Here is an 18,411-nt window from a genome sequence, read left to right on the forward strand (position 1 = left end):
GAATGCTTCCAGTTTTTGCCCATTCAGTATGATATTGGCTGTGGGTTTGTCGTATATAGCTCTTATTATTTTGAGATACGTCCCATCAATACCTAATTTATTGAGAGTTTTTAGCATGAAGGGTTGTTGAATTTTGTCAAAAGCCTTTTCTGCATCTATTGAGATAATCATGTGGTTTTTGTCTTTGGTTCTGTTTATATGCTGGATTACATTTATTGATTTGCGTATGTTGAACCAGCCTTGCATCCCAGGGATGAAGCCCACTTGATGGTGTATAAGCTTTTTGATGTGCTGCTGGATTCGGTTTGCCAGTATTTTATTGAGGATTTTTGCATCAATGTTCATCAAGGATATTGGTCTAAAATTCTCTTTTTTGGTTGTGTCTCTGCCTGGCTTTGGTATCAGGATGATGCTGGCTTCATAAAATGTGTTAGGGAGGATTCCCTCTTTTTCTATCGATTGGAATAGTTTCAGAAGGAATAGTACCAGTTCCTCCTTGTACCTCTGGTAGAATTCAGCTGTGAATCCATCAGGTCCTGGACTCTTTTTGGTTGGTAAGCTATTGATTATTGCCACAATTTCAGAACCTGTTATTGGTCTATTCAGAGATTCGACTTCTTCCTGATTTAGTCTTGGGAGGGTGTATTTGTCGAGGAATTTATCCATTTCTTCTAGATTTTCTAGTTTATTTGCATAGAGGTGTTTGTAGTATTCTCTGATGGTAGATTGTATTTCTGTGGGATCGGTGGTGATATCCCCTTTTTCATTTTTTATTGCATCTATTTGATTCTTCTCTCTTTTCTTCTTTATTAGTCTTGCTAGCGGTCTATCAATTTTGTTGATCTTCTCAAAAAACCAGCTCCTGGATTCATTAATTTTTTGAAGCGTTTTTTGTGTCTCTATTTCCTTCAGTTCTGCTCTGATTTTAGTTATTTCTAGCCTTCTGCTAGCTTTTGAATGTGTTTGCTCTTGCTTTTCTAGTTCTTTTAATTGTGATGTTAGGGTGTCAATTTTGGATCTTTCCTGTTTTCTCTTGTGGGCATTTAGTGCTATAAATTTCCCTCTACACACTGCTTTGAATCTGTCCCAGAGATTCTGGTATGTTGTGTCTTTGTTCTCGTTGGTTTCAAAGAACATCTTTATTTCTGCCTTCATTTCATTATGTACCCAATAGTCATTCAGGAGCAGGTTGTTCAGTTTCCATGTAGTTGAGCAGTTTTGAGTGAGTTTCTTAATCCTGAGTTCTAGTTTGATTGCACTGTGGTCTGAGAGACAGTTTGTTATAATTTCTGTTCTTTTACATTTGCTGAGGAGAGCTTTACTTCCAACTATGTGGTCAATTTTGGAATAGGTGTGGTGTGGTGCTGAAAAAAATGTATATTCTGTTGATTTGGGGTGGAGAGTTCTGTAGATGTCTATTAGGTCCACTTTGTTTAGAGCTGAGTTCAATTCCTGGATATCCTTGTTAACTTTCTGTCTAGATGATCTGTCTAATGTTGACAGTGGGGTGTTAAAATCTCCCATTATTATTGTGTGGGAGTTTAAGTCCCTTTGTAGGTCACTGAGGACTTGCTTTATGAATCTGGGTGCTCCTGTGTTGGGTGCATATATATTTAGGATAGTTAGGTCTTCTTGTTGAATTGATCCCTTTGCCATTATGTAATGGCCTTCTTTGTCTCTTTTGATCTTTGTTGGTTTAAAGTCTATTTTGTCAGAGACTAGGATTGCAACCCCTGCCTTTTTTTCTTTTCCATTTGCTTGATAGATCTTCCTCCATCCCTTTATTTTGAGTCTATGTGTGTCTCTGCACGTGAGATGGGTTTCCTGAATACAGCACACTGATGGGTCCTGACTCCTTATCCAGTTTGCCAGTCTGTGTCTTTTAATTGGAGCATTTAGCCCATTTACATTTAACGTTAATATTGTTATGTGTGAATCTGATCCTGTCATTATGATGTTAGTTGGTTATTTTGCTCATTAGTTGATGCAGTTTCTTCCTAGCCTCGATGGTCTTTACAATTTGGCATGTTTTTGCAGTGGCTGGTACCAGTTGTTCCTTTCCATGTTTAGTGCTTCCTTCAGGAGCTCTTTTAGGGCAGGCCTGGTGGTGACAAAATCACTCAGCGTTTGCTTGTCTGTAAAGTATTTTATTTCTCCTTCACTTATGAAGCTTAGTTTGGCTGGATAGGAAATTCTGGGTTGAAAATTCTTTTCTTTAAGAATGTTGAATATCGGCCCCCACTCTCTTCTGGCTTGTAGAGTTTCTGCCGAGAGATCAGCTGTTAGCCTGATGGGCTTCCCTTTGTGGGTAACCCGACCTTTCTCTCTGGCTGCCCTTAACATTTTTTCCTTCATTTCAACTTTGGTGAATCTGACAATTATGTGTCTTGGAGTTGCTCTTCTCGAGGAGTATCTTTGTGGCGTTCTCTGTATTTCCTGAATCTGAATGTTGGCCTGCCTTGCTAGATTGGGGAAGTTCTCCTGGATAATATCTTGCAGAGTGTTTTCCAACTTGGTTCCATTCTCCCCGTCATTTTCAGGTACACCAATCAGACGTAGGTTTGGTCGTTTCACGTAGTCCCAAATTTCTTGGAGGCTTTGTTCATTTCTTTTTATTCTTTTTTCTCTAGACTTCCCTTCTCGCTTCATTTCATTCATTTCATCTTCCATCTGCGATACCCTTTCTTCCAGTTGATCGCATGTGCTACTGAGGCTTCTGCAATCTTCATGTAGTTCTTGAAACTTGGCTTTCAGCTCCTCCGTCTCCTTTAAGCCCTTCTCTCCATTGGTTATTCTAGTTATCCATTCTTCTAATTTTTTTTCAAAGTTTTTAACTTCTTTGCTATTGTTTTGAATTTCCTCCCGTAGCTCAGAGTAGTTTGATCGTCTGAAGCCTTCTTCTCTCAACTCGTCAAAGTCATCCTCCATCCAGCTTTGTTCCATTGCTGGTGAGGAACTGCGTTCCTTTGGAGGAGGAGAGGTGCTCTGCTTTTTAGAGTTTCCAGTTTTTCTGCTCTGTTTTTTCCCCATCTTTGCGGTTTTATCTACTTTTGGGCTTTGATGATGGTGATGTACAGATGGGTTTTTGGTGTGGATGTCCTTTCTGTTTGTTAGTTTTCCTTCTACCAGACAGGACCCTCAGCTGCAGGTCTGTTGGAGTTTACTAGAGGTCCACTCCAGACCCTGTTTGGCTGGGTGTCAGCAGCGGTGGCTGCAGAACAGCGGATTTTCGTGAGACCACCAATTCAGCTGTCTGATAGTTCCTCTGGAAGTTTTGTCTCAGAGGAGTACCTGGCCCAGTGAGGTGTCAGTCTTTCCCTTCTGGGGGGGTGCCTCCCAGTTAGGCTGCTCAGGGGTGAGGGACCCACTTTAGGAGGCAGTCTGTCCGTTCTCAGATCTCCAGCTGCGTGCTGGGAGAACCACTACTCTCTTCAAAGCTGTCAGTCAGACAGGGACGTTTAAGTCTCTGGAGATTCCTGCTGACTTTTTGTTTGTCTGTGCCCTGCCCCCAGAGGTGGAGCCTACAGAGGCAGACAGGCCTCCTTGAGCTGTGGTGGGCTCCACCCAGTTCGAGCTTCCTGGCTGCTTTGTTTACCTAAGCAAGCCTGGGTAATGGCGGGCGCCCCTCCCGCAGCCTCACTGCCGCCTTGCAGCTTGATCTCAGACTGCTGTGCTAGCAATCAGTGAGACTCCGTGGGCATAGGACCCTCCGAGCCAGGTGCGGGATACAATCTCCTAGTGTGCCGTTTTCCAGGCCCATTGGGAAAGCGCAGTATGAGGGTGGGACTGACCCGATTTTCCAGGTGCCGTCTGTTACCCCTTTCTTTGACTAGGAAAGGGAACTCCCTGACCCCTTGCACTTCCCGAGGGAGGCAGTGCCTCGCCCTGCTTCGGCTCGCGCACAGTGCGCTTCACTGACTGTCCTGCACCCACTGTTTGGCACTCCCTAGTGAGATGAAACCGGTACCTCAAGCAGAAATGCAGAAATCACCAGTCTTCTGTGTCGCTCGGGCTGGGAGCTGGAGACCGGAGCTGTTCCTATTCGGCCATCTTGGCTCCCAGCGAAAAAGATATTCTTAAAGAAAAAGGGGGAAGAAAAAAATAATATGCAAAATTTTGGCTAAAGAAGATGAATAAGTTAAAATGATCTGTTTTATAACATGGTGACTATAGTGAATAATGTTTTATATACCTGAAAACTGCTAAGAGAGTAGGTTTTAGGTGTTCACAACACAAAAATGTGATAAGTATATGAGGTAATACATATGTTAATTCGCTTAATTTAGCCATCCCACAATGTGTACATATATCAAAACATGTTGTACACCAAACAATATTGCCAATTAAAAAACATTTAAAAATCTAATTCAAGTTGTGAATAAACTCTCTTTTAAAATTCACCTAATTATTAAATAAGTTAAAGTTTATTTTTAAAAGCTGACAACTTTTTATGAATCTTTGAGTAGAGAGTTCCTAACAGTGTAACTCAGATATTAATGGGTTGTGTATTAAATGGTTTTATTTTCAGTTTTGCAGCACAGAAAACTGTTGAAATACCCATATCAACTTGACTTTTTTAACCTAATTCAAGTGTCCTTTGACATCTCTTAAATGTTGGGGATAGGGATCAGAGCCAGTTATCCGGCTATTTTTGTCGATTGCTTAGATTTGTTCCTGTAGTCAAAACTGTCACCCCCAAAATTGGTGTGACACATGCTCATGCATAAAATGTTAAAATGAGTACATCCTTGTATTTGTATTTGTTTTCAACATTGCCAAGGTGGCATGGGAAATTAAAGTAACAAAATTAGAAAAAAAATTAAATTATTAAAAAGCCAAAAAAAAATTCTAAATATTTAAAACATTTATTTAAACTAGTGGTTCTCAATTTTTTTGGCCTTAGAACCCTTGGAAATATTCTTTAAAATTCTGAAGACCTCAAAGAGCTTGTGTCTATGTGGGTTATATTTAGCAATATTTATCATATTAAAAATTTAAACTGAGAAACTTCTAAAACAGTTAACAATTTATTTTAAAATTACAATTTAAAAACCCATTTCATGTTAACATAAATAATATATATTTTAAAATAACTATAATTGTTTCTTGAGAAAGGTGGCATTATTTTACATTTTTTCAAATCTCTATAATATGTGGCATAACAGAAGATAGTTAAATGTTCACACCTGCTTTGCAATTCATCTATTGTGATATGTTATTTTGAAGTCTATTTTTTAAAAACTGACCTCATACAAATGTGGGTGGAAAAAGAGGAATATTTTAATAGCCATTTCAGATAATTATGCCTATTATTTATTGATACACAACCAAAACTTTACAAACATGGTTTTTAAAGGTTAGTTTCAAAGTGGAGTTTGAAACAATAACAACAAAATTTTTATTATTATTTTTCAATTTATATTTTAGAGCTTGGACCACAGGCACACGCCACCACAAATGCTAATTTAAAAAAAAATTGTAGAGACAGGGTCTTGCTATGTTGCCTAGGTCTTGAACTCCTAGCCTCAAGGTATCCTCCTGCCTCAGCCTCCCAAAGTGCTGGGATTACAGGTGTGAGCCACCACTTTTGGCCTGAAATTTTTATACTGTATTTTAACACCATTAGTTTATTTGGCACTTAGAATGGATCTTTTACATACCGATGATTTTGAAGTATTACATGTTAGACACATTTGGAAAATATCTGTTCACTTCAAATTTTCCACATATTAATACATTTTATTATGCAATATTTAAAAATTAAACCACATTGGTTAATACCATCACTGGTTTTATTATGAAGTCTGCTCGTGACTCAAAAATTGCACCAGTGCTTTCCTTGAGATAGCCATCTGATTTCAATACACACAAGTGCTTTATGCAGATTTCCCATTTCGTCAAACAGAATGTTAAAGACATGCCCTCAAGAGTCAAGGTTTAATAAAATTAATGACTTTTACTGTTATATCAAAAGCATTCCTAAAGTGAAACTGGCTATTTATTATTTTAGTGTGTGTGGAAGTGAGAAGTACACTGACTAGTAGTATAGCTTAGTGCCAGTACCTTAAGTTCATGAGTAGTTTTATCCATTACTGCCTATGCACCATCAGTGCAAAGTGCCAGCACAGTAAAAAAAAAAAGCAACATTTTAATATGGTTATAAAAGTAAATTTGACTTTGTAGACACCCTAAAAGGGCGTCAAGATCTGTAGAGCCCTTTCTGAACCACTTCCGTTCTTATAAGGTTGTACTCTCCTTCTGCCACTCAAAATATTCCATAGGTGATTCTAGAAGATGAATTAAAATGCAATAGAAAAGTTGCATATAAAAAACTATTCCTTAAAGTAAGATAAATAAAATAGATTTTTTAAAAAGGGAAAAAAACTATTCATTTGATTCTCCTTGTTGTACTATGAAAGTCAAGCAAAACTTGTCCCTTTTTCATATGTTATATAACTCAGAATTCACTTCTTCTTAATTGCTTCTCTGAATTATTGTGGTCCCATGTCTATGCATACTAGTGATTACACTGTTTGAAAGGTTTTTTGAGCAATATGTTAGGAGGAAGACAGAATAAACAATAAGATTTTCAGTCTGTAAATTCGTCACTGTGTATAAACCACACAGCAGGTGAAGTCATTCAGGTCAATAGGGTATCTTTCACTAATCAACCTCTACATTAATTTACTAATTTCTATGTGCCTCCCCAAAGTGAGAACTCTATTCAGATGCATTATTTGTATTTCCCATTTTGAATAGATAATGAATATATTATGATGCAATTAAAGGTACACAGATTGTGCATATTAGATTTTTTCCATAACTAATTCAAGAATGAAATAATATATGTTGTTTTGAAGTCAATTGTCATGGATAAATGAGAGACGCTGGCCATAATTGAACCTGAGATGAATTCCTTTAGACTGGGCCATTGTAAACTACTTAATTCTGAAAATATCTCTTTAAAATAAATTTTAAACTTTATCCCAACTAATTCACTATGAATAAAGGTTAAAGACTTAATCCTATGATTTTATAAATCCATGTTGTTTAACAAATTACATGTTTGTTTTACTCTATTATCAAAATCAGTTCATAAATGAATCTTCTTCAACAAGAAGGGTTGGTGCTTAGATATACCTTGTAATCTGTGAACTCTTCATTGTAGTCATTTTAGATTTTTAATATGTCACTAGTTTCTTTATTGTTTTCTTCCTTTTTTGGTTGGAATCTAATAGTAATATACATGTGACAACTTTTACCAAATTTCCTTCATATTATTTAAATAACTTTATTCGGGGTAAAAATAAAACTAAGATATTCATTACAGGAGTGGTATGAGTGCGGATAGAGTGACGGTGGTATATTTGCCTTGACCTTTCAAAAATCACCTGCCATTTCTGTCCTAAGGTCATGCTAACCAGGGACTACCTTTGAGCTTGCCTGTTTCACTCTTTCCAGGTACAAGAGTACCCCTCAACTTCCTTCATCTTTTCCTTTAAATGCTACTCATTCTTCAAGGATCTCCTCAATAAAACCTAGTGATACAGGTGCCATACTTAGCTTCTTGTTTATTTACAGTCTAGAGGCATTGCTTGTGTTTCTTCAGCATTTCTTCTAGCTCATTACCATAGAGCTAAGTTCTTAATAGGCACCCCCGAAAAAATTGTCATGATTGAATATAAACTATTAGAAGGAAACAAACAAATGAAAGTTAGTTTGTTAGAAGGATGCTTTTCACAAGTGATTTGCTACATATCATGATTTTGGGAAATCAACACAAAATTAGAAATGGAAACAGTTTAAAACTCAGAAAAACAATTTCCCTAAGGAAATTATAAATTATTTTGCCCTTTAAGCACTGAATAATGTTGAGTAAAGGTTTTTTTTGTTTGTTTGTTTGGTTGGTTGGTTTTTTTTTTTAAAGAAAGAGTAAAATGTTAGCTATAAGATTGCTATAATTTGGTAATGGACTAAGCAATATTCATAGTAAAGAAGAAAAGATACAATGTCTGCTTTGCTTTCTTAAAAGGCCATGTGTTAAGAGGCATGACACACATCTTACAGGTTTGGAAAAGAAGTAAAATTGGAACTCAGCTCAGTCCAACTCTATGTGCTTGAGATCTACAAAAAATTCTGTACTCACCTCTGTCACAAGCATTTAAAATATCTATTTCTGTTGAAATATGGACCTCAGTAAGGCTGCCATTACTGCTTTCTTAACTGTATCATTAGCTTTTAACAGAAATATGAATTACAAATATTAGAAGACACCACTTCCATTTTTATAAATGTTATCATTAGAAAACTTAGAAAGGCCAGAAAAATGAAAATTTAATATACATTAAATAGAGAAAAATCAATAGCATACGTGTATGCTAGCAACAACTCAACAACTCATTAGAAAATAGAAGTTTTAAAGAAATCTTATTGGAAACACACACACACACAAATATACTTTTAAATCTCTAGGTTGGGTGCAGTGGCTCACGCCTGTAATCCCAACAGCCTTTGGGAGGCTGAGGTAGGCTGATCACCTGAGGTCAGCTGATCACCTGAGGTCAGGAGTTCAAGACCAGCCCAGCCAACATAGTGAAACCCCATCTCTACTAAAAATAATTAGCCCGGTGTGGTGGCACATGCCTGTAGTCCCAGCTACTCAGGAGGCTGAGGCAGGAGAATCGCTTGAACCCGGGAGGCAGAGGTTGCAGTGAGCCGAGATCGTGCCACTGCACTCCAGCCTGGGTGACAGAAGGAGACTCTGTCTAAAAAAAAAAAAAAAAAAAACAAAAAAACAAAAAAAAAAAACAAAAAAAAACCTCTAAATAGCTCTATAAAACTTTCACAAGAAAAGTGCATAACTTATATGAAGACAACTAAAAAAATTGTTAAAAGATAATTTTAAAATTTTAATAAATGTACAATTAATAGGTCAGGTGTGGTGGCTCACGCTTGTAATCCCAGCACTTTGGGAGGCCAAGGCGAGCAGATCACGAGGTCAGGAGATCGAGACCATCCTGGCTAACATGGTGAAACTCCGTCTCTACTAAAAATATAAAAAAAATTAGCCGGGCATGGTGGCGGGCGCCTGTACTCCCAGCTACGCGGGAGGCTGAGGCAGGAGAATAGCATGAACCTAGGAGGCAGAGCTTGCAGTGAGCAGAGATTGCGACACTGCACTCGAGCCTGGGCAACAGAGCGAGACTCCATCTCAAAAATAAATAAATAAATAAATGTACAATTATATCATATGCATGATCAGGGAAACTAAACACTATAAAGACAGTAATTTTGCCAAATAATATATATATATTCACATCTAATGTTATTACAATAAATATCTTGAACAAATTAAGAGCTGGGGGCCTAAAATGCACTGGAGTACTAAACGTGGGAAAATGCTAAGAAACTTTTGAAAAAGAAATGTACTAAAGGTAAAGTAACCATACACATTGTTTTTTTAAACACTTTGTTTTCTTTAGCGACAGGGTCTAACTCTGTTGCCCACACTGGAGTGCAGTGCCCTAATCATGGCTCACTGCAGACTCAGCCTCCTGGTCTCAAGTGATCCTCCTGCCTCAGCCTCCAGAGTAGCTGAGACTATGGTGCACACCAACACACCTGGCAAATTAAAAAAAATTTTTTAGAGACGAGGGTCTCACTATGTTGCCCAAGCTGATCTCAAAATCCTGGCCTCAAGCAATTCTCCCTCCATGGCTTCCCAAAGTGCTGGGCTTACAGGCATGAGCCACCATCACTGGCCAAACCATACAAATGGCTTTTTTTGTTTTTGTTTTTGTTTTTGTTTTTTTGAGACATGGTCTCGTTCTCCCATCCTGGCTGGAGTGCAGTGATGCCATCATGACCTCCCAGGCTCAATGGATCTGGGACTACAGGTGCATGCCACCACATCAGGCTGATTTTTGCACTTTTTGTAGAAACAAGGTTTCACCATGTCGCTCAGACTGGTCTCTAACTACTGGGCTCAAGTGATTCTCCCACTTCACCCTCCCAAAGTGCTGGGATTATAGGCATGAGCCCCCATGCCTAACTACACCTGGCCCCATACACATTTTTTTTTAACATACTTCAGCTACAATAATTAAAAGAGTAAGGCTGAGGCCAAGCATGTTGGCTTATGCCTGTAATTGTAGCACTGTGGGAGGCCAAGACAGGTGGATCACCTCAACTCAGAAGTTCAAGACCAGCTTGGGCAATATAGTGAAACCCTATCTCTACCAAAAATAGAAAAAAAAAAGAGTAGTGCTGAAATAATAATTTAGCCTAGTATATCATAGCTCAGATATGATATATGTATACATCATACTTATGTATATATTATATATACAATTTAATGTATAATAATGTATAACATAAGTAGTCAATGAGGGAAAGGAAGGATTATTCAGCAAATAAGAATGGAAAATAAACTAAGAATTTGGAAAACTCATTCCTTTAGATGGTTACTACATGCACAAATAAAGTATGCATGTTTTGAGGAGAAGAGCTAAAAGGAAAAAACTCAAAAATTTTGCAAAGAGAAGATTCTAAATATTGTTCATTTGTCTAGAGTGTTTATTGATTTTAATTTCTAATGGTTTTTATAATGTATGCATCTTTGTCTCCTTCACAACTAGCACTAAGTTTTCCATACTATTGAGTATGCAGTGCACTTTTTGCAAAGCTAGTTAGTTGATAGAGTCATTCATTCATTCATTTACTCATTCAAATATTCACTATTTTAAAATATTTGGCCACATTTCCTTTTTAAAGGTACATTTATTCCTCTGAAGAGAGTATATTTTGATCCATCTTTTTATCTGTAAAGCTTAAAGTTTTATTTGTTTTCGTTGGGCCATATTTTCCTACAAAAATAACAACAACCCAAAACTGAAAACAACTTTATGCCTTTAGCTTTTGGGTTATACCATGATTTCCACCACTGCAGCAGTTGAATAAAACAGGATTTAAGATAATAGAAACCCAAAGGACACAGTTTTTCAATGACTTTCTTCATACCATAATTCAAACACACTAGTCTGAACTTCATTTTCCCAATGTAATGATTTTGGTCATGGATAATTTGTAACCGAGGGTTGATATTGGAATTGGTCTCATTTCAGGATGAGAGTAAGATTTATATGAGAACAGCAAGATGATGGTCAAAATAATCTTTCAAAAGTCAGGAGATAAACTTATCTCAAGAGAAAAATACTGTCTAGTGACTACATGTTCTAAAATAAGGGTCTTGCTCCTGATCTCATCAAGGAAACTGTAAAAATATGATAAAATGGGAGCTATTACATGAGTTCAGGGAAAATTGAAGGTACTTTATTTAAAAGTTGCTCTTTCCCCAGTCTGCTATTTGTTGTTGATTTTTTACATGATATTATTTCATGGCATTTTGTTAGAATTTTGTACCTAAAAGAAATCTTAATATAATTTGTGTTATTGACCTGAAAGTTCAGAGGCAACATTATCAAATAGTAAGCAATGTCTGAGTAAAATTTTATTACTTATGACAAAGGCATCCCTGTTATTTGTGGATATATTAGTCAATTGTGCTGAAAGTACTCTCTCTAGTACTCTGTAGATTGTGTTTTTTTATGTGTGTATTCTATTCTTTTAGAAACCTTAAGTCTATAAATAATTTTTTTCCATTTGAGTAAAAAATCCATTTTTTTTCTCTTTCTAAATGATTGCACAAGGTTCCTCTCGGTTTCATGAACCTTTGATTGTTTAAAAAAGCTGAATCTACTTTGATTCCTGATGGATGCTCATGTATTACTTCGAATTTCCAGAAACATTTATGAAATAGAAGCTGATGATATATACCAGCAGTCTTGTAGAGGGCACTCACTTCATGTAGTCCATTTTGCTGAGCACTTTAGAGCCTGTGATACTTAACGGCCGGTAATTTTTTAATATATTGATAGGCAGACAGACAGATATGGATAGATGGGTGAATAAATGGATGGATAGATGGATGGATGAACGGATGGTCAGGGAGGTGACCCTATTTGTATAGTTTGATCTTTTCCTGATGAGGCCAAAGCCTTAAACTAATTTCTTTCCAAGGCCTTTGTATGACAGACATCATCTGTCTTGCTGAGTGCTTCTGCAGCAGCCTGTCCAACACTGTTCTTTTATGAATGGCCTCCCGGGGTCCTCAGGAACCATGCCAGAGTTTTGCCAACTTAGATGATCACTCATGAAGATCCTTCCAGGCTTTGGTTATTTCCATGGCTGCTGAGTTTTACATTTCTTCCTCCTCAGAGCAGCACTGAACTCATCAAATACAATTTAATTATCTGTTGTTGTTTTCTGAAATGAGCTAAAAAAAAAGCAAAAAGTTCCCATATAGTATTTTGAAAATTATGTAAGGAATAAGTATTGATAGTTCATTTTTAAAGGAATTTACCTGTATATTCTTAAAAAATAAACAAAGGAATGGTCTATAGGAAAGGATTTATTTTTCTGTGTAAAAATTTCATAAGCACTAATTCTTCTTTAAAAAAAAAGCTAGAATCAAGTGGTAGCACCATGAATTACCAACATTCCTCTGAATACATTCTGCTACTAGATTAGAATGAAGCATTTTGCCTCTGCTTTCTCTCTGACAAATGGGAAGAATCCTAGCCATTTGGCATTAAGGCTTCTGAAAGCTGACATTAATGATCATTCTAAAGATTTGTCAGAATCAGTCTGGATGTACAGGCTAATACACACATTGACATTACATGGGGTATGTTTCTTTTTTCTCTGAGAGATGGAACATGAAATAATCTTGGATCAGGGATATATAGGATGGCATTAGACACTAAAAGACAATGTGAGAATAAAGACACAGCTATTTTCACAGTAATAAATAATCTATCTCTAAAAATAATCTCTAACTTCTGGCAATCCACATGGGCAATATCTATAGTTAAAAGTCTTCATGGTATGATTTTTCATAGGGGAAATGTAAGATACATGCAGAATACATTCATTCAATGATAATTTTAAGAGATAGAATCATAAAAACAGAACGAGAGCCCAACATGGTGGTACACGCCTGTAGTCCCAACTACTTGGGAGGCTGAGGCAGGAGGATCACTTGAGCCTGGGAGTTTGAGGCCAGCCTGGGCAACATAGTAAGACCCCATTTCTAAAAATAGTGGCAACAATAACAACAACAAAACCATAATGAGAATAGTTTGGCCATTAAAAGATTGAGAAACCAAAAACCTACCTCAATGCAAGATATTTTCTAATACTTGTGCCATTTAATAATAAACTGTCCTGAGAATACTATGGAAGCAACAAGTTAGAAAGACACTGATATTCAATAAACCTATGCAGAAAGAGCAGAGCTTCATGAATACGATAGCAACAGCCAGTCATTTCAATTAAGTTGTGTAATGGGGATCTTTGAAGTTTTCTGGCATAGCTTAAAGCAGTAAGAATGAGTGGACCTAACATGTGATGAACAGCTGCATAAGCAGGCACTATGAAGATATTTTGAAAATTTGAATTCACTGAATGCTTAAAATATTTCTTGCAAAGTAAGTTGTTTATTCCCATTTCTCAGATGAGAAACTGAGTCTCAGGCTAAGTGACTTTCTTAAGCAGATATAGCCAGAATGTAGAAAGGATTTGTTCTTTTGTCTATATTTGATATATCCTAGGAGCTGTAGAGAACTATGGAGATAGATAAAAACTTCCCTCTCACCAAAAAATTTTCACGTTGATGAGGTATATATAGACATGTATATAAATGTAACAAAAATTGTGCTAAAAAAAGGATTAGGAAAAAGTAGCTAATGGGTACTAGGCTTAATACCTGGATGATTAAATTATCATCCATGTTCTTATACACCAATAACAGACAAACAGAGAGCCAAATCATGAGTGAACTCCCATTCACAATTGCTTCAAAGAGAATAAAATACCTAGGAATCCAACTTACAAGCGATGTGAAGGACCCCTTCAAGGAGAACTACAAACCACTGCTCAATGAAATAAAAGAGGATACAAACAAATGGAAGAACATTCCATGCTCATGGTTAGGAAGAATCGATATCGTGAAAATGGCCACACTGCCCAAGGTAATTTATAGATTCAATGCCATCCCCATCAAGCTACCAATGACTTTTTTCACAGAATTGGAAAAAACTACTTTAAAGTTCATATGGAACCAAAAAAGAGCCTGCATTGCCAACACAATCCTAAGCAAAAAGAACAAGGCTGGAGGCATCACGCTACCTGATTCAAACTATACTACAAGGCTACAGTAACCAAAACAGCATGGTACTGGTACCAAAACAGAGATATAGACCAATGGAAAAGAAGAGCCCTCAAAAATAATGGCACATATCTACAACTGTCTGATCTTTGACAAACCTGACAAAAACAAGAAATGGGGAAATGATTCCCTATTTAATAAATGGTGCTAGGAAAACTGGCTAGCCATATGTAGAAAGCTGAAACTGGATCCCTTCCTTACACCTTATATAAAAATTAATTCAAGATGGATTAAAGACTTAAATGTTAGACCTGAAACCATAAAAACCCTAGAAGAAAACCTAGGCAATACCATTCAGGACATAGGCATGGGCAAGGACTTCATGTCTAAAACACCAAAAGCAATGGCAACAAAAGCCAAAATAGACAAATGGGATCTAATTAAACTAAAGAGCTTCTGCACAGCAAAAGAAACTACCATCAGAGTGAATAGGCAACCTACAGAATGGGAGGAAAATTTTTGCAATCTACTCATCTGACAAAGGGCTAATATCCAGAATCTATAAAGAACTCAAACAAATTTACAAGAAAAAAGCAAACAACCCCATCAAAAAGTGGGCGAAGGATATGAACAGACACTTCTCAAAAGAAGACATTTATGCAGCCAAAAGACACATGAAAAAATGCTTATCATCACTGGCCATCAGAGAACTGCAAATCAAAACAACAATGAGATATCATCTCACATCAGTTAGAATGGTGATCATTAAAAAGTCAGGAAACAACAGGTGCTGGAGAGGATGTGGAGAAATAGGAACACTGTTACACTGTTGGTGGGACTGTGAACTAGTTCAACCATTGTGGAAGTCAGTGTGAGGATTCCTCAGGGATCTAGAACTAGAAATACCATTTGACCCAGCCATCCCATTACTGGGTATATACCCAAAGGATTATAAATCATGCTGCTATAAAGACACATGCACACGTGTGTTTATTGAGGCACTATTCACAATAGCAAAGACTTGGAACTAACCCAAATGTCCAACAATGATAGACTGGATTAAGAAAATGTGGCACATATACACCATGAAATACTATGCAGCCATAAAAAATGATGAGTTCATGTCCTTTGTAGGGACAGGGATGAAGCTGGAAACCATGATTCTCAGCAAACTATCGCAAGGACAGAAAACCAAATACCACATGTTCTCACTCATAGGTAGGAATTGAACAATGAGAACACATGGACACAGGAAGGGGAACATCACACACCGGGGCCTGTTGTGGGGTAGGGGGAATGGAGAGGGATAGCGTTAGGAGATATACCTAATGTTAAATGATGAGTTAATGGGTGCAGCACACCAACGTGGCACATGTATACATATGCAACAAACCTGCACATTGTGCACATGTACCCTAAAACTTAAAGTATAATAAAATAAAAAAATAAAAAATAAAAATTATCATCCATGTATTTCAAACCCCCAAGACACAAGTTTACCTATGTAACAAAGCTACACATGTACCCCTGAACTTAAAAAATGTTTAAAAAGGAAAGAAAATGAGAAACGTGAAATTCAAAAGAGTGGTTATTTTTGTCTAAGGGGAGAAAAGAATATGATAGGGAAGGACACTTCTACCTCTGTAGTAGAGGGGAGGAAACATGGGTTCTTGTTTTATAACTCTTTATGATCTATATACATATATGTATACACACACACACATTTGTATTATACATACAAAACAATTTGTATTGTACATACATACAATTTGTATTATACATACAAAACAATATAATATATACTTTTGTCTTGTATATATAGTTTTGTATGTACAAAATAAGGGACTTCATGTTTTTAAAAACAATTATAAATAGATAACTTGTTGGAAAAGGCAAAAATATAATTTACATATCAATCAAATGCAAGATAATTTGTAAGAAAATAACTTTCATGTCCATCTGTAACTGACCGGCTCTATGTCAGAATAAGCCCTGTGATAATTGGTGAAAGTAGTAAATGCTTAGAAGTGATTAAGCACTTTATCCTCAAACCATTTTAGGAGTATTATATATTTGTGACAGCTGTTAGTGCCACAAGCTAAGACTATGAAAAAACAGTGGCTAGTAAAGTGATATAATAACCTCCTTCATCATAATACAAGATATTTTCCAGCCATACTGTAAATTCACATCTTCCCTACAGCACATATCACAGGGCATTAAATGTAGTAGATACATAAATGAGGGCTTACTTCAAAATAACTTCCATTAACTGAATATTTAACATGGTCTAGACAATTCTCACACATTATTTTTTATTCTCACATCCACCCCGAAAGGTAGGTAAACTTTTTTCATTTTCAGTAGCAGAAACTATGGCTCAGAGAAATTCAAGATTTTGCCCAAGATCACAAAGGTAGGGTATGGCAAAGGCAGAATCTGAACCCAGGTCTATTCTATTCCAAGACATGTTTTCTCTCAACCATACAACCATCTAATGGCAGATAAAACTAATCCTCACAATCACCTTTTGAGGTAGGTTCTATTGTCTTGTCTTCCTAAATTTACAGATGAGGAAACTGAGTCATGAAGAGATTGTCAACTTACCTATAGTCACACACTTGACTTGGGCTTGGGGAGACAATAAGTGGGAGGGAGACGGGACCAGATCCCGTATCCTTAGACCTGGATTGGTGGTGACTGCGGTGGTAGAAGGATGCATCTTATGCACAAACTTTTCCAAGGCAAACTAGCAAAGAAGCCTTGCTGAAGGGTAGACCTTACTCGGGTGGCCTGACACTGACAAAAATGCTTCACATTCTTAGGCCTTTTATGATCCTCTTAAGAGTAAAAAGAATCTCCACATGTGGCCCAGAAAATCAAAACCCACAGTTATATACACTTAACACTCAAGGAATTCGGTGCCCCGTCAAAGTGTGGTGAGACAAGAATCTCCCCAAAAACTATCACTATTCCTCTTTCTCCTTCTCATAACTAGGCTTCTGACATCAAAGTTTATTGTTAAAAGCATCCTTAATAGAAATATTACTGTATATATTTTCACCAGAAGGAAAAATGTCAGGGGGATTTGGCATGATAGGTGTTTACCATAAGTTTGACATGCATTATTGTTAGATCATTCTACTCTCCCTCCATAATTTTTCTGTGCAATTTATTTATGTGCATATTTAAGTGGTGTGCCACTTAATTGAAATTATAGTGTGTTCAAGCCAGATTTGACACTGACTGGCAGTTGCTGTTAAGGAATACTTGGAACCTATGAAAGGGTCATTTTCCAAATAGTGCAGATATAACTCTATTCATCCAGCAGAATATTTTAGGAAATCAAATAGCTGATAGTGCCAGTACAACTACCCCATTCATTCCAGGCAGGATTATGTCTTATTTACCTCTCACAACCCCAGAAACACATATGACATATCAGGTAGTATTATAGTGCCATTAGCTTCCTCACCTTCTCATACAAAGACTCTGCCTACAGATTCAAGTGTCTTGAAAATAACTTTAAAAATCACTGAACCCTCAGAAGACTTTTAAAAATGTAGGTGTTGGGCCGGGCGCAGTGGCTCACACCTGTAATCCCAGCACTTTGGGAGGCCGTGGCAGGAGGATCATGAGGTCAGGAGATCAAGACCATCCTAGCCAACATGATGAAACCCCGTCTCTGCTAAAATACAAAAAAATTAGCTGAGTGTGGTGGTACACCTACCTACTAGCTACTCAGGAGGCTGAGGCCGGGGAATTGCTGGAACCCTGGAGGCAGAGATTGCAGTGAGCCGAGATCGCGCCATTGTACTCCAGCCTGGCGACAGAGCGAGACACCATCTCAAAAAAAAAAAAAAAAAAAAAAGTAGGTGTTTATATTGTGCATAAAAACTACCCAGTATTTAATTCAGTTTTCTGTATTTTATATCCAGATATTTATTATTAGAAAAGTACAGCCCATAGCAAAGGATGCAAATGCAGACTATTGCAGATAGAAGATTCTTAATAGACCAACAGCCAAGCAACTTCAAGGAACCAACAAAAACAATAAATAGCCTCAGATTTCACTTTTCAATTCAAAAGGGCTAACATTTTATAAAGAGTAACTGATAATTGATCTTCCTTTTTCTCCCCTTTGTGTCTTTTACTCTATAAGTCTACTTAGCTCTTGGACACAT

At 37.0% G+C, this 18,411-nt stretch overlaps 2 long non-coding RNA genes across 5 annotated transcripts in view; one reads left to right on the plus strand and one right to left on the minus strand.

Annotated features, from left to right (window-relative positions):
* The window catches only part of LOC116481280 (uncharacterized), a 209,640-nt gene that overhangs the window by 22,623 nt on the left and 168,606 nt on the right, over positions 1-18,411 (plus strand). The window lies entirely within an intron of this gene.
* LOC131380953 (uncharacterized) overlaps positions 11,549-18,411 on the minus strand; it is a 41,509-nt gene continuing 34,646 nt past the window's right edge. Inside the window, exons 2-3 of the long non-coding RNA XR_009209280.1 lie at positions 17,958-18,073; positions 11,549-12,334 (exon numbers count right to left, since the gene is read on the minus strand). This is a non-coding gene — a long non-coding RNA (uncharacterized LOC131380953). The remainder of the gene's footprint in view (positions 12,335-17,957; positions 18,074-18,411) is intronic.

This window comes from Hylobates moloch, unplaced genomic scaffold, assembly GCF_009828535.3.
Source record: "Hylobates moloch isolate HMO894 unplaced genomic scaffold, HMol_V3 SCAFFOLD_13, whole genome shotgun sequence".
Classification (NCBI taxonomy): Eukaryota; Metazoa; Chordata; class Mammalia; order Primates; family Hylobatidae; genus Hylobates; species Hylobates moloch.